The sequence below is a fragment of the Lutra lutra genome, chromosome 1 (assembly GCF_902655055.1).
Source record: "Lutra lutra chromosome 1, mLutLut1.2, whole genome shotgun sequence".
Classification (NCBI taxonomy): domain Eukaryota; kingdom Metazoa; phylum Chordata; class Mammalia; order Carnivora; family Mustelidae; genus Lutra; species Lutra lutra.
Window position 1 is genome coordinate 211,701,987 of NC_062278.1, and position 21,260 is coordinate 211,723,246.

At 45.0% G+C, this 21,260-nt stretch overlaps 1 protein-coding gene and 1 long non-coding RNA gene across 4 annotated transcripts in view; one reads left to right on the forward strand and one right to left on the reverse strand.

Annotated features, from left to right (window-relative positions):
- Positions 1-14,004: 14,004 nt before the first annotated feature.
- LOC125083276 (uncharacterized) lies at positions 14,005-16,372 on the reverse strand. Of its 2 annotated transcripts, none has more exons than XR_007122231.1 (2): positions 16,311-16,372; positions 14,005-14,895 (listed from the first exon to the last, which is right to left on the reverse strand). It is a non-coding gene; the product is annotated as an uncharacterized LOC125083276 (long non-coding RNA). The 2 variants fall into 2 exon arrangements; XR_007122232.1 differs by lacking the exon at positions 16,311-16,372 and adding an exon at positions 16,077-16,302.
- A 52-nt stretch (positions 16,373-16,424) lies between these two features.
- Positions 16,425-21,260, forward strand: part of BRD4 (bromodomain containing 4) — a 93,563-nt gene continuing 88,727 nt past the window's right edge. Inside the window, exon 1 of one of the 2 annotated variants that reach the window (XM_047699429.1) lies at positions 16,425-16,664. The gene's annotated coding sequence lies outside the window, so the exon portion shown is untranslated. Of the gene's footprint in view, positions 16,665-17,043; positions 17,134-21,260 lie in introns of those variants that run through there. The other variant, XM_047699438.1, reaches the window with a different exon arrangement.

Sequence of the window (21,260 nt, forward strand, 5' to 3'; positions counted from 1 at the left end):
TGAAAGGACACAAATCATTTTACTTCTAACTTGGCTTAAACCAAGCCCTCATTCCCCAAGATGGGAGTAAGTACTTGGATTGCACTAAGGGATGCCCTTCTGTCTCCTGAGGGGACAGGAATAACCTGCAGGTCCCTCACTTTAGTCATTTCCCACTGGTCGACGAGAAACCTGAGGGGAAGTGTAAGTAACTTTTAGGGTCCTCTCCTGAAGATGTGTAGGTAATCCAAACTAATGCACATATAATGTGAGACCCCAATGGCCCTGAGCTTTATAGAGACTTTTTTTTTTTTTTAAGAAGGTTAGCGGGTGAGGCATCTGGGTGACTGTTACAGCTGCCTTCAGCTCAGGTCATGATCTCCAGGTCCTGGGTCGGGCTCCCTGTTCAGGGGACAGTCTGCTTTTTCCCTTTCCCGCTTCCTGCTCCCACACTCTCTCTCAAGTAAAAAAATCTTCAAAAAAAAAAAAAGAAAAAGGTTTATAGGATTTGCCAATCCCTGCTATTCCCAAGCCAAAATATCTCAGAAATGGCAGCCTGATGTCAGCTTCATTGTGGACCTGTGTGATTTCACTGGAGGTTTTATGAAATTAATTCAGTTGCTAAAGGGGAAATACCACAGTGTAATGAGTAAAGTACTCGTTCAGAGGACATCAGGGGCACCTGGCTTGTTCGGTTGGAAGAACATGAGACTGTTGATCTCAGGGTCACAAATTTGAGAGGCACAGTCATTACATGTAGGGATCACTAAAAAAAAAAAAGTAAAAGTGCATAGTCTGGGGTACCTGAGTACCCCAATTAAGTGTCCTCTTTTTTTTTTTTTCTAAAGATGTTATTTATTTATTAGAACACAAACAAGGGGGGGCGCCTGAGTGGCTTAGTGGGTTGAGCCACTGCCTTCGGCTCAGGTCGTGGTCTCAGGGTCCTGGGATCAAGCCCCGCATCGGGCTCTCTGCTCAGCAGGGAGCCTGCTTCCTCCTCTCTCTCTGACTGCTTGTGATCTCTCTCTGTCAAATAAATAAATTAAAAAAAAAATCTTTAAAAAAAAAAAAACCACACAAACAAGGGGAGTGGTAGCCAGAGAGAGAGGGAGAAGCAGACTCCCTGCAAAGCAGGGGAAGCCCAATACAGGACTCTACCCCAGGACTCCAGGATCATGACCTGAGCTGAAAGCAGTGGCTTAACCAACTGAGCCATCCAGGCGCCCAAGTGTCCTCTTGATTTCGGCTCAGGTCATGATCCCGGGCCATGAGATTGAGCCCGGCCTTGGGCTCCTCACTGGAGCCTGCTTGGGATTCTCTCTCTCATCCACTCTGTTTCTACTTCTCTTTTAAAAATAAAAATGCATTATCAATATTAATAAGTCCTCTCCAATTAAATTTCGGACCATAAAAAACCATTTCCACTGCCCAACAACTTGGCTGAAAGAGGGTCTTGCTTACTACAAGTGTGCCCAGTAGTGATTAGACAGGCACAGTGACATTCAAGTAGAACCTCAGAACCAACAGTAGAAGAGCCATTCAGCATTTTTTGGAAGTAGCATCCTTGGAGCATTTCATAGATGGGTATAGAAAACACGGTGTGGCTTTATACTGATTTAATACTGATGGTTCTTGGGTCATGGTGAAAGTATTGGTGGGGGGGCACCTGGATGGCTCAGTTTAAGCATCTGCCTTCAGCTCAGGTCATGATCTCAGGGTCCTGGGACTGAGACTTACATCACGCTCCCTGCTCAGCGAGAGCAGGGAGCGTGCATTAGTGGGTACGTGTACACACTGTGTCAAATAAAATGTTTAAAAAAAAAGTATTCAGCCACTTCCTTTATCTTTTTTTTTTTAAAGATTTTATTTATTTATTTGACAGAGATCACAAGCAGGCAGACAGGCAGCCAGAGGGTGGGGGAGGAGGGGAAGCAGGCTCCCCGCCAAGCAGAGAGCCGGATGGGGGACTTGATCCCAGGACCCTGAGACCATAACCTGAGCCGAAGGCAGAGGCTTAACCCACTGAGCCACCCAGGCGCCCCTCCATTAACCATTCTAAAGCGGACAGCGCAGAGGCATCTGGTACACTCACCACCTGAAACTGGTTCTCAGACATTTTCCTCACCCTAAAAGGAAACTGCACGCCCCCATTGGCACTAATCCCATTCCTCCCCCATCCCCTGACAACCAGTAATCTGCTTTGTGTCTTGGATTTATTTGGTCTGGACGTTTCATGCAGAGGGAACCATACACTACATGACCATGGCTTCTTTCACGAAGCCTGTTTTGGAGGTTCCCTTGTGCTGGAGCCTGGATCAGTACATCATTCCGTTGCATGGCTGAATAGTACTCTACTGCATGTATATACCCCATCTGTTTATCCAGTCATCCAATAAGAGAGATTTGAGTTCCCACATTTATGACTATTTTGAATAGTGCTGCTAGGAACATCCTTGAACAGGTATCTGTATACTCGTTTTTCATTCTTTGGGATACACACCTAGGAGTGGAATTATATCATAGGGTAATTCTTTAATTTTCCAAGGAACCACCACATTTTTCCACCACAATAGCTGTACAATTTTACATTTCCATCAGAAATGTACAAGAGTTGTTGGGGCGCCTGGGTGGCTCAGTGGGTTAAGCCGCTGCCTTCGGCTCAGGTCATGATCCCAGGTCCTGGGTTCGAGCCCCACATCGGGCTTTCTGCTCAGCGGGAAGCCTGCTTCCTCCTCTCTCTCTCTGCCTGCCTCTCTGCCTACTTGTGATTTCTCTCTGTCAAATAAATAAATAAAAATCTTAAAAAAAAAAAAAAAGAAATGTACAAGAGTTGCAATTTCCTTGGGAGGGGGGGTGGGGTTATGGATATTGGGGAGGGTATGTGCTATGGTGAGTGCTGTGAAGTGTGTAAACCTGGCAATTCACAGACCTGTACCCCTGGGGATAAAAATATATTATATGTTTATAAAAAATAAAATTTAAAAAAAGATACATAAAATTATTAAAAAAAAAAAGAGTTGCAATTTCTTCACATCCTTACTGATACTTCCATTTTTTCCCCCACTTCTGGCCATCCTAGTAGGTGTGAAGTGGTATCTCATTACAGTTTTGATTTGCACTTTTTTTTTTTTAAGATTTTTATTTATTTGACAGATCACAAGTAGGCAGAGAGGCAGGCAGAGAGAGAGAGGAGGAGGAGGCAAGCTCCCCGCTGAGCAGAGAGCCCGATGTGAGGCTCGATCCCAGGACCCTGGGATCATGACCTGAGCCGAAGGCAGAGGCTTTAACCACTGAGCCACCCAGGTGCCCCTGCACTTTTTTTTTTTTAAAGATTTTATTTATTTGGCTATCAGACACATGAAAAAATGTTCATCACTAGCCATCAGGGAGATTCAAATTAAAACCACATTGAGATACCACCTTACACCAGTTAGAATGGCCAAAATTAGCAAGACAGGAAACAACGTGTGTTGGAGAGGATATGGAGAAAGGGGAACCCTCTTACACTGTTGGTGGGAATGCAAGTTGGTGCAGCCGCTTTGGAGAACACTGTGGAGATTCCTTAAGAAATTAAAAATAGGGGCGCCTGGGTGGCTCAGTGGGTTAAGCCTCTGCCTTCAACTCGGGTCATGATCTCAGGGTCCTGGGATCGAGTCCCGCATTGGGCTCTCTGCTCAGCAAGAAGCCTGCTTCCCTCTCTCTCTCTGCCTGCCTCTCTGTCTACTTGTGATCTCTCTCTGTCAAATAAATAAATAAAATCTTTTAAAAAAAAAAAAGAAATTAAAAATAGAGCTTCCCTATGACCCTGCGATTGCACTACTGGGTATTTACCCCAAAGACACAGATGGAGTAAAAAGAAGGGCCATCTGTACCCCAATGTTTATAGCAGCAATGGCCACGGTCGCCAAACTGTGGAAAGAACCAAGATGCCCTTCAATGGACGAATGGATAAGGAAGATGTGGTCCATATACACGATGGAGTAATATGCCTCCATCAGAAAGGATGAATCCCCAACTTTTGTAGCAACATGGATGGGACTGGAAGAGATTCTGCTGAGTGAAATAAGTCAAGCAGAGAGAGTCAAGTATCATATGGTTTCACTTATTTGTGGAGCATAACAAATAGCATGGAGGACATGGGGAGATGGAGAGGAGAAGGGAGTTGAGGGAAATTGGAAGGGGAGATGAACCATGAGAGACTATGGACTCTGAAAAACAATCTGAGGGTTTTGAAGGGGTGGGGGGTGGGAGGTTGGGGGAACCAGGTGGTGGGTATTATAGAGAGCACGTATTGCATGGAGCACTGGGTGTGGTGCATAAACAATGAATTCTGTTACACTGAAAAAAATTTTAAAAACATTAAAAAAAAAGATTTTATTTATTTATTTGACAGAAATCACAAGTAGGCAGAGAGGCAAGCAGAGAGAGAGGTGGAAGCAGGCTCCCCGCTGAGCAGGGAGCCTGACATGGGGCTCCATCCCAGGACTCCTGGAAGGCAGAGAGGCTTAACCCACTGAGCCACCCGGGGACCCTGATTTGCATTTCCTGATGACTACTGATGGTGGACATTCCTTCATGGGCTTGTTGATCATTTGTTTACATTTGGAGAAATGCCTATTCAAATTCTTTGCCTGGTGTGTGTGTGTGTATGAGGCGGGGGCAGGCTTGTGAGGAGGGGCAGAGGGAGAGGGAGAAAGAGGGAGAAAGAGAATCCCACATGTGGAGTCTGATGCAGGGCTTGATCTCAGAACCCTGAGATCATGACCTGAGCTGAAATTAAGAGTGGGACACTTGCAGGCGGGGGCACCTGGGTGGCTCATCGGTTAAGCGTCTGCCTTCAGCTCAGGTCATGATCCCAGAGTTCTGGGATCCAGCCCCATGTGGGGCTCCCTGCTCAGTGGGGAGCCTGCTTCTCCCTCTCTCACTCCCCCTGCTTGTGTGCACTCTCTGTCAAATAAATTAATAAAATCTTTAAAAAAAATAAAAAAGAGTGGATGCCTGGGACGCCTGGGTTTCTCTGGTCAGTTGAGCATCTGACTTTGGCTCAGGTCATGGTCCTGGAGTCTCAGGCTCCTTGCTCAGCAGGGAGTCTGCTTCTCCCTCTCCCTTTGCCCCTCCCTCTGCTCCTTCTCTCTGTGTCTCTCTACTCTCTCTCTCACTTGCTCTCTCAAATAAATAAATAGAATCTTAAAAAAAAAATGGGATGCTTAAAATGGGCAGAGCCAGCCATGAGGCACTCTTTGCTTATTTTTTTAATTGAGTTGTCTTTTTGTTAATCATAGGAATTCTTTATATATTCTGGATACTATTTATATGTTCTGGATACTATATATACTATATTTATTCTGGATACTAAATCAGATATGATTGCAATTTTTTTTTTCCCATTCTGGACTCTTCATTCTCTTAGTAGTGCCCTTTGGTGCAAAAGTTTTCTTTCCCATCAAGTCCAATTTATATATATATTTTTCTCTTGTTGCTTGTACTTTTGGCATCTTTTTTTAAAATTTTATGTATTTATTTGACAGAGGGCAAGAGCACAACAGTGGAGAGGGTCAGAGGGAGAGGGAAAAGCAGAATCCCAGTTGGGTAGGGAGCCCGATGTGGGGGTTGATCCCAGGACCCTGGGATCATGACTTGAGCTGAAGGCAGACACTTAAGAGCATCTTATATATGTAAAAAGCATTGTCAAATCTAAGGCTACTAGGATGTACCCCTACATTTTCTTCTAAGAGTTCATGTTTTTAGGGGCCCCCGAGTGGCTCAACCATTTAAGCATCTGCCTTTGGCCCAGGTCATGATCTCAGGGTCCTGGCATTGAGCCCTGCATCAGGTGGGGAGTCTGTTTCTCCCTCTCCCTCTGCCTGCCGCTCCCCCTGCTTGAGCTCTCTCTGCCATATAAATAAATAAAATATTTTTTAAGAGTCTTATGATTTTAGCTGTTGCATTTAGGCCTGTGATCCATTTTGTGTTAATTTTTGTGTATGGTGTGATATAAGGGTCCAACTTCACTGCATTCCATGTGAATATCTGGTTGTCCCAGCACCATTTGTTAAAGACGCTGTTCCTTCTTTCTTTTTTTAAAATTTTATTTATTTATTTGAGAGAGAGAGAGAGAGAAAAAGAACAAGCAGGGGAGAGGCAGAAGCAAAGGGAGAAACAGTTTCCCCGCTGAGCAGGGAGCCAGATGCAGGACTCGATCCCAGGACCCCAGGATCATGACCTGAGCCAAAGGCACATGCCCAACAACTGAGCCACCCAGGCACCCCAAAGACGTTGTTCTTTCTGCTGAATGGTCTTGGCACCCTTGTCGAAGGGCAGTTGACTATAGCTACTAGGGTTTACTTCTGGCCACTCAATTTGATTCTTTTATTCTATACAATTATCCTTATGCCAATATCACAGTGGAGCTCTATGGAATCAGGAACTGTGAATCCTCCAACTTTCTTCCTCTTTTTCAAGATTGTTTTGGTTATTCTGGGTCCCTTGAGTTTTCATATTTTTTGTAAGAATCAGCTTATCAATTTCTACAAAGAAGCCAACTGTATTCTGATAGGGATTACATTGAATCTATAGGTCACTTCGGGGAATACTGCCATCTTTACACTATTAAGTTTTCTAATTCATGAACACTGATGTCTTTCCACTTATTTAGGTCTACTTTAATTTCTGTAAGTAGTGCTAAGTTGTTCTCAGTGTATAACTTCTACCTTTTTTTAGAAGATTTTATTTATTTATTTGACAGAGAGGGAGAGCTGCAGAGGGAAAGGGAGAAGCAGACTCCCCACTGAGCAGGGAGTCCAACGTGGGATGTGATCTGAGGACCCTGGGATTGTTTTTCATTAATTTCAACTAATTAACTTAAAAAAAGTTTTGAAAAATCCTTTTTTTTTTTTTTTAAAGATTATTTATTTATTTATTTGACAGAGAGAGAGATCACAAGCAGGCAGAGAGGCAGGCAGAGAGAGAGGAGGAAGCAGACTCTCCGCTGAGCAGAGAGCCCGATGCGGGGCTCGATCCCAGGACCCTGAGATCATGACCTGAGCCAAAGGCAGCGGCTTAACCCGCTGAGCCACCCAGGTGCCCCTGAAAAATCCTTTTTAAAAAGATTTTATTTATTTGACACACAGAGAAAGATCGTGAGAGACAGAGCACAAGCAGGGGAAGTGGCAGGCAGGCAGAGGGAGAGGGAGAAGTAGGCTCCCCGCTGAGCAAGGAGCCCAATGTGGGACTAAATCCCAGGACCCTGAGATCATGACCTCAGCTGAAGGGAGATGCTTAACCAACTGAGTCACCCAGATGCCCCTATAGATGTTCTTCTTCTTCTTTTTTTTTTTTAAGATTTTATTTATTTGACAGGCAGAGATCACAAGTAGGCAGAGAGGCAGGCAGAGAAAGAGGAGGAAGCAGGCTCCCCGTGGAGCAGAGAGCCCGATGTGGGGCTTGATCCCAGAACCCTGGGATCATGACCTGAGCCGAAGGCAGAGGCCTTAACCCACTGAACCACTCAGGCTCCCCCCTATAGACGTTCTTTTTATATTAGATTCCAAGTGCCTGCTTCATCAACCTTTTTTTTTTTTTTTTTTTTAAAGATGAAAGGAACAAAAAAGATGCAGGCTTTCAGTCTTGACATGTACTTACACTGATGAGAGCACGCTATTTGTACGAAGCTTTAAAAACAGGCCTACTCATGGAGTCCCTGCTAAAATAAGTTTTATCAGGCATCCTTCCCCACAATAGCCTGTTTTCAACAATGGTGAGAATTGGTCAAGGCAAGAAACGTTCCTTACTCGGCAAATGCCAGAGAGAATGTTTTTAGCAGCTGGAGCAGGTTCACTTGGCTCACAGCCATTCGTTCTGAGGCCATGATTCCACAGGGCCTTGAACTCATGGGATGTCAGGGGCTCATGACCAGAATTTTATTGGAATCACCAGCCTCCTGTGTGAGTCTTAAATGGGAAGGTATCTTACAATGCGGCTTATTTTCTGGCCAGACATTCAGAAGTCTGTACATTGCAGGGCACCTGGGTGGTTCAGTTGTTAAGCATCTGCCTTCAGCTTGGGTCATGGTCCCAGGGTTCTGGGATCAAGCCCTACATTGGGCTCCCGCTCAGCGGAGAGGCTGCTTCTCCTTCTCCCACTTCCCTTGCTTGTGTTCCCTCTCTCACTGTCTCTCTCTGTCAAATAAATAAGTAGAATCTTAAAAAAAAAAAAAAAGAAATTTGTACATTGCAACTGCATCATTTGCGTTTTCTATTTACTTTTCTTGCTCAGGCAGTTTTCTTTACATATCGCATTCTTTCTTAAAAAATGGAAACAAAGGGGTACCAGGGTGGCTCAGTCGGTTGAGTGTCTGACACTTGGTTTCAGCTAGGTCATGATCTCGGGGTTGTGGGATGGAGCCTTGTGTGGGGGGTCCGTGCTCAGTGCAGTCTGCTTAAGATTCTCTCTCTCCCTCTGCCCCTTCCCTTACTAGTGCACATGCACGCTTTCTTTCTCCAAAATAAAATAAAATAAAAATTGAAACACAAAATATGCATAAAGCATAGGTATAGAGGAATTACAAAGCTAATGCAGTCAAGAAGTGGAACACTGTTCATTCACGTAAGATGAAAAAGCTCTAGAGACCTGCTCTACAACATTGTACTTATAGTTCTCTATACCATACACTCAAAAAACTAAGAGGGTAGATCTCACGCCTTTTTTTTTTTTTTTTTTTTACGCTTTTTTCTTTTAAGCGCATTAAAATATTGGCTATGCCCCACCCAACCCCTCATCCCTTCCTGGTCACCCTCTCAGACAACCACTGGTGACTGCTTTTCTTTACAGTTTTATTTCCCTAAAAACTTCAGTCTATTTTCCTGTTTTAAAAATGAACATAGTGGGGGCGCCTGGGTGGCTCAGTGGGTTAAAGCCTCTGCCTTCGGCTCAGGTCCTGATCCCGGGGTCCTGGGATCGAGCCCCGCATCGGGCTCCCTGCTAGGCGGGGAGCCTGCTTCCCTTCCTCTCTCTGCCTGCCTCTCTGCCTACCTGTGATCTCTGTCTGTCAAATAAATAAATAAAATCTTAAAAAAAAAAATCAACATAGTGGGACACCTGGGTGGCTTGATTGGTTAAGCCTCTGCCTTTGGCTGAGGTCATGATCCCAGGGTCCTGGGATCCAGCCCCACTTGGGGCTCCCTGCTCAGTGGGAAGCCTGCTTGTGTTCTCTCTCTCGCTGAGTCTCTCTGTCAAATAAATGAATAAGAAACCTTAAAAAATAAAAAATAAAAAAATAAAAATCAACACAGGAATGGAATCATCACATAGGCACATGGGCCTTGCTTCTAGACCAAACGATGAACAATATATGAGTGCTCCTACTATCATTCATTGACCTCCAGATTCCTTCTTCTTGAGTTTTATTCTATGTGCAACATCTGCATTTTCTTTCCACGTTCAAACTTTTTTTTATCACTTCCTTTTTTTTTTTTAAGATTTTTTTTTAATTTATTTATTTGACAGAGAGAAATCACAAGTAGGCAGAGAGGCAGGCAGAGAGAGAGGAGGAAGCAGGCTCCCCGCTGAGCAGAAAGCCCGACGCGGGGCTTGAACCCAGGACCTGGGATCATGACCTGAGCAGAAGGCAGCGGCCCAACCCACTGAGCCACCCAGGTGCCCCCCCCTTTTTTTTTTTAAATTGCAATTATATGGCTCTCCATACTAGGTCTTCCAGTATCTCATTATTTTGAGTGTGAGAGTGAATGATGTTTGTCAAACACTTCAAAACTAAGCAAAACCATGACAAAATACAAAATAACGAAGTAGCGGAGACTAAAAATTACCCTTCGGGCTATCATGTACCTGTTTGTGGCTGACAGAATGCAGTGTTCTTCTCTGAAGCTTACTTTTGTTCCTAACTAATTTATGAGTTAAAAACTGGCAAGCATTAAAGGTGCATACATGTTGGGGCGCCTGGGTGGCTCAGTGGGTTGGGCCGCTGCCTTCGGCTCAGGTCATGATCCCAGGTCCTGGGTTCGAGCCCCGCGTCGGGCTTTCTGCTCGGCAGGGAGCCTGCTTCCTCCTCTCTCTGCCTGCCTCTCTGCCTACTTGTGGTTTCTCTCTGTCAAATAAATAAATAAAATCTTTAAAAAAAAAAAAAAAGGTGCATACATGTCATTACACATTTGTCGTAATACATAGAATAGGGGTGCCTGGATATGGTTAAGTGTCTGCCTTTGGCTCAGGTCATGATCTCAGAATCATGGGATTGAGCCCCACCGTTGGGCTCCCTGCTCAGTGAGGAGTCTGTTTCTGTTTCTCCCTCTCTCTCAGCCCGCCCACTTGTGCTTGCTCTTTCTCTCTCAAATAAATAAAATCTTTTAAAAAACAGCAACAAGGGGCACCTGGGTGGCTCAGTGGGTTAAAGTCTGCCTTCGGCTCAGGTCATGATCCCAGGGTCCTGGGATTGAGCCCCACATTGGGCTCTCTGCTCAGTGGCGAGCCTGCTTCCCCCTCCCCCACTTTCTTTTTTTTTTTTTTTTTTTTTCAATTTGAAAGGCTGTTAAGAGCCAGAAGTGCATTGGAGGCATCTGGTAGTTCAAATCTTTATGGCTTTTCATGGGTGAGACCTGTTGGAGGAGGTGGGGGGCGAAATGAGAATAGAGTTCTGCTAGCTGGAATAGAGGGCCACCTATGTGCAAGATCAAGTCCATGTCCTCCTGTTGGTTCCCCCATTTATTTGGAGTGGTAGTGTGTCAGACCACCCCCTACCACAACCTCTTCCCTCTGCTGTGACATTCCCCTTATGACTTTGCCCCTTCTTTTTTTTTTTTTTTTAAAAGATTTTATTTATTTATTTGACAGAGAGATCACAAGCAGGCAGAGAGGCAGGCAGAGAGAGGAGGAAGCAGCGGCTTAACCCACTGAGCCACCCAGGCGCCCCTGCCCCCTCCCCCACTTTCTGCCTGCCTCTCTGCCTACTTGTGATCTCTGTCAAATAAATAAATAAAATCTTTAAAAAAACAAAACAAAACAAAAAACCCCAGCAACAACTCATAGAACATAAAACACAAAGAGTGACTCCTACTGTAAACTACGGACTTCAGATAATAATCACTATCCATATTGGATCATCAACTCTAACAAATGTACCATACTGTGCATAATAATAATGGGGGAAGTGGAGAGGGGAAGTAAGGGAGTATATGGGAACTCTGTACTTTCCACTCAATTTTAACATAAATCTAAAACTGCTAAAAACAAATGAATTAGCAAAAAAATGCAAGCAGAATAGCTTCTGTAGAATGGTAAAGAAATTTCCAGGGGCCCCTGGGTGGCTCAGTGGGTTAAAGCCTCTGCCTTTGGCTCAGGTCATGATCTCAGTGTCCTGGGATCGAGCCCCACATCAGGCTCTCCGCTCAGCAGGGGAGCCTGCTTCCCGCCCTCTCTCTGCCTGCCTCTCTGCCTGCTTGTGATCTCTCTGTCAAATAAATAAATAAAATCTTTAAAAAAAAATTTCTATTTTCTAGGCTTCAGGGAGCTGCTTCTAGGGAGCAGCAAACTACTGTCTATGGGATAAATCTGGACTGCTGTCTGTATATGTACAGTCTTCCAGCAAAGAATGATATATATGGCCTATATGATTACACAGTTATATATAATATATACATAATAATTTATATAAATATATACAAATAAAATCTTTAAAAAAAGAAAAAAATCAAAAGAATATTTTGTGATTCCTGAAATTGGTATGAAATTCTAATTTTAGTACACAACATTTTATTGGGACATAGCCACACCCATTCACTTATATATTAACTATGGCTGCTTTTTTGTGCCACAATGGCAGAGCTACAAAGACTGGAAATGTTATAGATCGTATGGCACACAAAACAAAATACTGATACTTCTTTTCAAATATTGAAAAAACCTGTCAACTCTGGAGCTAGGGAAAAGAAGCAGCAGGCTTCATGGAGTCTGGAGATTTGACTTCTAAACAGTGTAAATGTGTGATCTTGGGTGAATCACTCACTATCTCTAGGCCCTAATTCGAGTATGTAACTCTATGGTCAAGTTCTTATTCGAAAGTGGACATGGATTCATGCCATAACAAATCAAACACCTCCGGGATGCTTGGGTGGCTCAGTCAGATAAGTGTCTGCCTTTGGCTCCCGTCATGATCCCAGGGTCCTGGGATGGAGTCTCACATCAGGTTCCCTGCTCGGCAGGGAGTCTGCTTTTCCTTCTGCCTTTTGCTTCCCCTGCTTGTGCTTTCTCTTTCTCTGACAAATAGATAAATAAAATCTTAAAACAACAATAAACAAATCAATCACCTCCAACTCTTCCAAAACTGGTTTATAAATTTATCCTTGCTTTTAAGAAAACACTAATATATTTTTTAAGATTTAAAAAAAATTTTAAGTGATTTAAGTGGGCTTGAACCCACAACCCTGAGATCAAGAGTTACATGTTCTACCAACTGAGCCATCAGAGGAATCCCAGATTTTTTTTTTCTAATCTGGGAAAATGCTGGCAAGTATGAAAGGAAAATGGTAAATGTATAGGATGTTTATTGTAATGCTAGTATGATGGAAAAACTAGAACTGAATTAAATGTTCAAAATGGTGGAACAATTAAATAAGTTATGATCTATCCCTTCCAGATAACATACCGTATGTCATTTTATTTTTTATTTTTTAAAGATTTTATTTATTTGAGAGAGAGAGAGAATGAGATCACAAGTAGGCGGAGAAGCAGGCAGAGAGAGAGGGAGAAGCAGGCTCCCCACCAAGGAGAGAGCCCGATGTGGGGCTCGATCCCAGGACCCCGGGACCATGACCGGAGCTGAAGGCAGAGGCCTAACACACTGAGCCACCCAGGCACCCCATCCGTATGTCATTTTAGAGTTATTTCCCAGTTAGTCAGAACTCATGTGGAATGGCTTTTAAGATATAGTAAATGAAAAAAAGCATGCTACAAATTAACAAGTACAGAAGGCTCCCTTTTGTTTTAGAACAATACAACTATTTCCATGGATACATATTAATGCATAGAAAAGTCTAGACAGTATATAGATTTGTGGAACTACTATATTGTACACCTGAAACTAATGTAACATTGTGTATCAACTATACTTTAAGAACAACAAAAAAAGACCAAGGAACTCCTGGCTGGCTCAGTGGTAGAGCATACAATTCTTGATCTCGTGGTTGTGAATTCCAGCCCTATGTTGGGCATATAGCTTACTTAAAAAAATAAATAACATGCTGTCACAAATTTAAAAAAAAGTCTAGACCAGTATTGCTCAATAGAAATATGCTGCGAGGGTGCCTGGGTGGCTCAGTGGGTTGGGCCGCTGCCTTCGGCTCGGGTCATGATCTCGGGTTCCTGGGATCGAGTCCCGCATCGGGCTCTCTGCTCAGCAGGGAGCCTGCTTCCCTCTCTCTGCCTGCCTCTCTGCATACTTGTGAACTCTGTCTGTCAAATAAATAAATAAAATCTTTAAAAAAAAAAAAAGAAAAGAAATATGCTGCGAGCTGTGTATGTAATTTTATCTTATCTAGTAGCCCACATTAAAAGAGTAAAAACAGGGATGCCTGGGTGGCTCGGCTGGTTGGTGGCTCATCTGCCTTCAGGTCAGGTCATGATCCTAGGGACCTGGTATGGAGTCCTGCATTGGGTTTCTTGCTCAAGCAGGGAGGCTGCTACTCCCTCTGCCTGCCACTCTCCCTGCTTGTGCTCTTTCTCTCTTTCTTTCTCTGACAAATAAATAGATAAAATCTTTTTTTTTTTTTAAGATTTTATTTATTTGTCAGAGAGAGAGGAGAGCGAGCGAGCACAGGCAGACAGAATGGCAGGCAGAGGCAGAGGGAGAAGCAGGCTCCCCGCCAAGCAAGGAGCCCGATGTGGGACTCGATCCCAGGACGCTGGGATCATGACCTGAGCCCAAGGCAGCTGCTTAACCAACTGAGCCACCCAGGCGTCCCTAAATAGATAAAATCTTAAATAAATAAATAAAAGAGTAAAAAGAAACAGGGAAAATTAAATTTAATAAATATTTTATTTAATCCAATATACAAAACATTATTCCAACATGTAATCAATACAAAAAATAAGATATTTTACATGTTTTTTTTTTTCTACCAAATCTTTGAAATGTAAAGTGTATTTTACACTTACAGCACATCTCAATTTGGGTCATCCACACTTCAAGTACTCAATAGCCATGTGTGGTCCTATCAGAAAGCACAGGTCTAAAACACATAGAAGAGATAACAGTGGTTACTCTGGTGAGGGAGGGGAAGAGAAAAAAGGGTACTTTATTTTTTTCTCTATATTCTTTTGCACTGTTCAGTTAAAATGGTTTCATGTATTATTTTATTTAAAATGAATAATGCACATTTAAAACCAATCAGAATTATAGTATGTATTTCATGTCTCATTCCTTAATATTTTTATTAATCTCTTCTGGTTTTCAGTATTGCAAACACAGTAATAACAAGAGAAAAGGAGTTTATTATGGGAACCATTAAAAAGCAAAACTTTTTATGAAACTGATTCAACCGGATAAACATTTTCTGAGTTTAAGCTGTAAGGAGTTAGGGTCTGCACTATGGAAGACAAAAAGAATGGGACATTGGAAACAGCTTTTGGAACTGCCTCTACAGTTTGCATATTCTCTTCAGTCTGGAAATGACTTCTAGCAACAGCCCAAAGCCCTCCAGTTTGGTTCAGTAAAACAAGCTAGATGTTACAGTTTTGTTTAAATGAAGTGTGACTCAAGTAAAGTGTAAGATTCTATTACCTGACTTGCAAACTGGCAGCTCCAAATTACTTCCAAAAACATGATCAGCAACAACAATAAATTAAGTATTGATAACGCAAGAAGACAACCATGGAAAGGACAGCTTCAAATGGATACATTCTGGTTTCCTTAAAAAGAAAAAAAAAGTTGTTACTCCACATTTACATAGCCCTGGGTACTTTCCTATTCTTTTTCCACTTCTGATCATCTTCCACAAACTGCTGCGCATACAAAAGAAGGAGCCAGAAGATATTCACAAAATTTCAGTATTCTTTAATATATGATTAAAGGAAGTTGACTAATAATCTGGTTATAATCACTTCCTTTATTTCTTGCACTAATAGTTATCTCATGGTTTGCTAAAATAACTGATAAATTTAAGTCTTTGCTTTCCTTAAGACCCATCACCCTTGAAGCCTGAGCAAACAGCATGACATAGACAACACTGTTTGACGGTTATGCTAGTGTACTGATATATTTTGGAAGAAGGGGCCATCAGAGAATTTTTTTTTTAAGATTTTATTTATTTATTTGACAGACAGAGATCACAGGTAGGCAGTGAGGCAGGCAGAGAGAGAGAGGAGGAAGCGGGCTCCCCGCTGAGCAGAGAGCCCGATGTGGGACTCGATCCCAGGACCCTGGGATCATGACCTGAGCCGAAGGCAGAGGCTTTAACCCACTGAGCCACCCAGGCGCCCCATAATTTTTTAATTACCTAGACTTTTTAGAGGAACAGAATTTGAGATTTCTAAAAGATGGAACTAAAAGTACTAAAGGTGGGGCACCTGAGTGGCTCAGTTGGTTAAGCGTGGGGCTTCTGATTTCTGCTCAGGTCATGATCTCAGGGTTGTGAGATGGAGCCCTGCATGGGGCTCTGGGCTCGGTGGGGCGTCTGCTTGGGATTCTCTGTCTCTCCCTCTGCCCCCTCCCCTGCTAATGCTCTGTCTCAAAATAACAAAATGTTTAAAAAATAAAAGTGCTAAAAGAGTGAAGAGCAAACGGGGAAGAAAAAACGTTCTGTGGAGCTGACTTGTTTGGGAGGCTCGAGGCTGAGGAACGGCTGGGGCACAGCTGGAGGGACCGCGACACGGCCCGGCCCAGCACTTCCAGTCCGCGCACCCCGCAGCGGCCGGCCGGGACCAACGCCGCCGCGGCCCTGCGTACAGTCGCCTTCGCCCTCCCTCTGCGCCCGGCGCCCCGTCGCCACTCGCGGGCCGAAGCGACCCAGCCTCCCTCCAACACCCTTCCGCCCTGGCGCCCAGGGACCCCTCCTCCGCCTCTGCCGGTAGCCTCTGGGGTCTTTCCTCACCTTCCTCTCTGTCGCTGAGGGTCTCATCAGCGGACCCTTCTTAAATTTTGGACATCTCCCTTCTCAGTCCCAGCCTTCAGTCTGTTAGATCTCCTCCCCACTCCCCCGTTCTCTCCGCTGGTCCGCAGGGGCACTCCCCTCCGTCTGCGGGGGTGCCTTCCCTGGTCCGCCTGATCCCGGGGCCCTCCAGCCGAGGGGTTCCCCCAACCCCGCGCGCCCGCCTCCCCCACTCACCTCGCGCCTGCTCCTCTCCCGAGCTCGCCGGCGCCGGGCGCGGTCGCGGGACGCGCACGCCGGGTGGCGGCGCGGGGCCGCGCGCGCAGCGTACGTGGTGACGTCAGTGCGCTGGCGGCGGCGGCGGCGGCAGCGGCAGGGCTGTTTGTTCTGCTCTCCCGCAGCCGAGGAGCCGAAGCGGTGGCTGCGGCGGCGGCGGCTGCCGGCAGTGCCCGCAGGCGAGCGGGGCCTGTGAGCGCGGCGGAGCGGCGGGCGCGGCGGGCGGGCCCCGGCGCCGCGCAGGCAGCCCGAAGAGGAGGGGGCGGCGGCGGCGGCGGGCGGCCGGCGGGGGCGGCGTGCGGCCTAGCGTCTCAGGTGAGGACCGGTGCCCTTCGGGGTGGCGGGCGGCGCGGGGCGGCCGGCGGGGACCCGCGGCGCGGCCCGCGTAACCTGCATTGCGTAATGGGGCCGGTGCGCCACCACCTACGCCATCGGCGCGGCGCGGGGGCGGGGAGGCCGGGGCGACGCGGGCTCGGGCCTGCGGGCCTCCCGCGTCCGCGCGCGGTGCTGTTTGCGCCGGGCCCGGGCGGCCTGCGCCGTTGGTGTCGGAGTGGCCGGGAAGCTCGCGGCTCTCCGGCCGTTGGCGCCGCCGGCCTCCGGCTTGGGCCGGCCGGCGGGGCAGGGGCGCGGGCGGGGGGCGCGGGCGCCGCGGCGGGGCGGGTGGCCGGGGGCGGGCGGGGGGCGGGCCGAGGCGCCCGGCACTTCCTGCCGCCGCCATTTTGTCAAGTGAGGAGGAGGAGGAGGAGGAAGCGGCCGCCGCGGGGCCGCGGCGCGCCCGGCCCCGGTAAGTCCGGGCCCGGCGTGGTGGCCACGGGCGCCGCTGTCCCCGACCGCGGTCCCCGAGGCGGCCTTGGCCCCGGCGCTCACGTGGGCCGGCCTCAGCGCGCTCTCTCTCGGCGCCTGGGTCCTCCTACCCGGACTGGGGCAGCGCGCCCCCGCCCCCATTTCCTCGCCTTCCCGGCTGTCTCCGTATCTCTGCGGAGAATGGAGCTGGTCCCCAGGTGGAGGAAGGAGGCTTCTGCTGCACGCCTGCCAGAAGACACCCTCGTGGGTGGGAGCGGTGCTGTGTCGGGCGAACCTGACCCCCTTTACCCACCCACTCCCAGTCCGGCAGCCCTGCGCTGGACGCTTTGTTTTGCTCGGTCGGTGCTCGCTGGCGTCCTTGCTACGGCCTCGTCTTTTTGCGGTGTTGTGCGGGGTGGTGGTTTGGGGTGGGGATGTGGGGGAGTTGTGATTCAGCGAAATAAAGTGACACCCCCCCCACCCCTACGGAAGCAGCACAACTTTACCCGACTGAGCTGCCCCCAAGGCTTGCGCTGGCCTTGGATGAAAATGGGAAATCCCACTTTGGTGTGGTGGACAGTGTAAATACTTATATTCAGGTCTATGGATGAGTCATGTGCTTTTTGTTCAGTGGCTGACCTCCCATTTATTTAAGACCACGCATTGTGTTTTGAAATGTTTTTATTTGTTTACTCATTTTCAGCAACCTGGTGCGGTTTATGGTATTGGTCTTTGGTTTCATTTTTATGTGTTGGATGCAAGAAGTGACCTCTTCGAGCCTGTTTCGTGAGAATTGAAGTGTCTTAGCTTCCCTTTGAGAGAGCTCTATCTGTCCCTGTTTACAAAAACGAAGTCTCAGTGTAGTTCTAAGCCAGTGGCTCTTTGCTGCTGTAATAAGGGGAGATTTTTATGAATGGGGCTGTCAAGTTCCTTAAGTTGTTAGTCCTTAGAATTTGTAGTCTGGAAGTGGTAAAGAAAGCTATACTCAACAGGATTTATGAATGTGTTTTCAATTCCAACTAGGTTTTGGATGGTAAAATTTGTTTTATGACCTTGCCAGTAATTTAATAAAACATTTCTTTTGGTTTAGTTTGGTTGGGGATTATCTTTTCTTCAAGGTGGTATAGGTAACCAAGCCCTTCTCCCCCAGAACTTCATTCTGGGGAGGATAAACCTCTCAGATGGTTTCCAGTGACTAACTCTAGAAGGAAAAGCATGATTTGTTTAAAAAACAAAACAAAAAAAGCATTGTTTCCTAGTTATCCACCATACCCCTTTCCTTAATAGAAAGCATAATATCTAAGGGCTCAAGCTGTGGAGTAAATCTAATAAGATCACTTTTGTTGGTTGTAATTGGAAGGAGATGAGCCCACCTGCGTACATCTAGCTAGAATTCAGCCCCAGCCAATTTGCTGATGATAAAGAGCTCTGCCTGCAGATTAAAGTTGGAACTTGAAAGTGGCTACATTTTCAAGATAGTTTGACTGTTCCAGGGTGCCCATCTGACAAGCTTCCCTAGCTTAGGATGGTGATGAGAAAAAAAAGTCTGGCCACTTTGTAAAATTTCCACTAAATTATTGAATTGTTTAAAGGAATTTAGACTTTGTTTCCGAAAGTTACCCTTTTGAGCCAGTTGTGATCTTTGTACTAAATTGCACTTTTGTTTTTGGAGGTTGGGAGGGTGTGATATTTTTCTGTTACACAATTCAGGTTATTGAATGACCTGAGATTTATAGATCTAGAAGGAGATTGGAATCCTTGTTCTTAATTTAAAGCAAAAATTACTTGGTACTTCTATGATTTGAAGACTAGGGGCTGTTAAGTCTTTTGACAACCCACTGTCCTCTGTCACAATTGTATTTTGATTTCTGATTTTAAATAAACTTGTAAAGTAGATCGTGTTTGTCTTTATGTGCCGGCAAATGTATAAAAAGGAAAGAAAAGCTTGTCGTTGGAAACTGCTACTGATATTTTGTAAGTCTTTGTGATTTTTTGTGTTTAGCAAGGACTGCATGTTTGCAAGGTGAGAAATGGGATTCTTTGCGAATGCTGACAGTTCTTTTTTTTTTTTAATGACAGTTCATTTTTAATTCATAAGACATGAGTTTGTAAAAAATAAAATTTTACATTTTTCTCTTTGTTTTACTGGAATGTAAGTTCCATGCAGGCAGGTTTATGTTTGCTTGGTTTTGCCTATTTTAATTCTCTGTTGTATCATCGGCACCTAGAAGAGCACTTAAAATATTTCTTGAATGAACAAACTGGAGAGATAATTAAGCAAGAATTTGGCATATCAAATGCAAGTAATTCCTCTTAAATTAATGTTAGGAGGGGACATAATTGGCTAGTAGTGATTTATAAGTAATGTGACTTTCAACTAGGATGGTAAGGTCCAGAAATTGCAGTGGACTTATTTATAGTCTGGGCAATGTGGCGTGCAGTTGCTTTTGTGCACTGTCTACTGTACATTTCCCACTTAGTTTGAAATGTGGTGAGTGGGTTTGGGCTGTGGTTCAACAGTGGCCTGGGAGAAATATTTTAAGAGGGAGATGAAGTGGGTAATAAACATGTATGGGTAACATTTCTTTTTTTTTTTTTTTTTTAAATTTTTATTTATTTATTTGACAGAGATCACAAGTAGATGGAGAGGCAGGCAGAGAGAGAGAGAGAGAGAGAGAGAGAGAGAGAGAGAAAGAAGCAGGCTTCTCACTGAGCAGAGAGCCCGATGCGGGACTCGATCCCAGGACCCTGAGATCATGACCTGAGCCGAAGGCAGCAGCTTAACCCACTGAGCCACCCAGGCGCCCCATGGGTAACATTTCTTAATGTGACTTTCATGTTGTCAGTAAAAGCTTGATTTTTTTTTTTTTAACATTGAGCACTTTCTTTTTAATATTTGAATTTCATGGATGTGATTGCCCAGTCAATTTCAGCGATTAGTTCCTGAGCTCTTACTATGTGCAAAGGAAAACAAAAAAATATTTGCACATGAGTTTTCTTTGGCGGGTTGCTTTATTAGGGTATTTATTGCCAAACATTTACTGAATGTAAATTGTGTATAACTTGAACATTACACTATTACTGTGATAAAATCCCACCAAATATCCTTCTTTAAAGAAATAATAGCTTTATCGAGATACAGTTCACACCTACAATACAGTTCACCAATTTAAAGTGGACAATTCAGTAGTTTTTAGTATATTCAGAATTGTGCAGCCATCACCATAACGAATGTGAAGACATTTACATCTCCAAAAAGAAATCCCTATACATTAGCAGTGGCTGTCCATACCCACCCTGCCCACCAGTGCCTGGCAACCACTAATCTATTCTCTGTCTCTATAAATTTGTCTCTTCTGGTTATTTCAGGAATCAAACAATATAGCTATTCGTGTCTGATCTCTTTCAGCATAATGTTTTCAAGGTTTGTACTGTAGTATGAATCAGTACTTCATTCTTTTTTAATTTATTTTTTAATTTTTTGTTTATTTTTAAAAGATATGATTTATCTGACAGAGAGACAGCAAGAGAGAGAACACAAGCAGGGGGAGTGGGAGAGGGAGAACCAGGCTTCATGCTGAGCAGGATGCCCTCTGCCGGGCTCTATTCCAGGACCCTGGCATCATGACCTGCATCTGCATCTGAGGCAGATGCCTAAATGGGATCATGACCTGAGTTGAAGGCAGATGCCTCATGACTGAGCCACCTAGGCACCCCAGTACTTCATTCTTTTTATAACTGAATGATATTCCATTATGTGAATCCATGCCACATTTTACTTACCCATTCATTAGTTGGTGGATATTTGGGTTGTTTCCACTTTGGCCGCTGTGAACATTCATGTACAAGTTTTTGTGCAGACATTTTCTTAGATATTTAAGAGTGGAATTGCTGGGTCATGGTATCTATTTGACGATGTGCAATGACTTTAACTGCCTTGATTGTGTAGTGTATTCACAAGGGGTTAAAAGAAAAGCTTGCTGAGCTGTGGGTGTACCCATTTAAAAAAATGAGGAAATGGAAGTGCAAGGATGTCAGCATGTTGCATGTAGTACGGTCTGAGTGGTTTGATCCCAACTTAGTTTTTAAAAATTGTACATTCCTAGAGAACAGTTTGAAATGATGGTA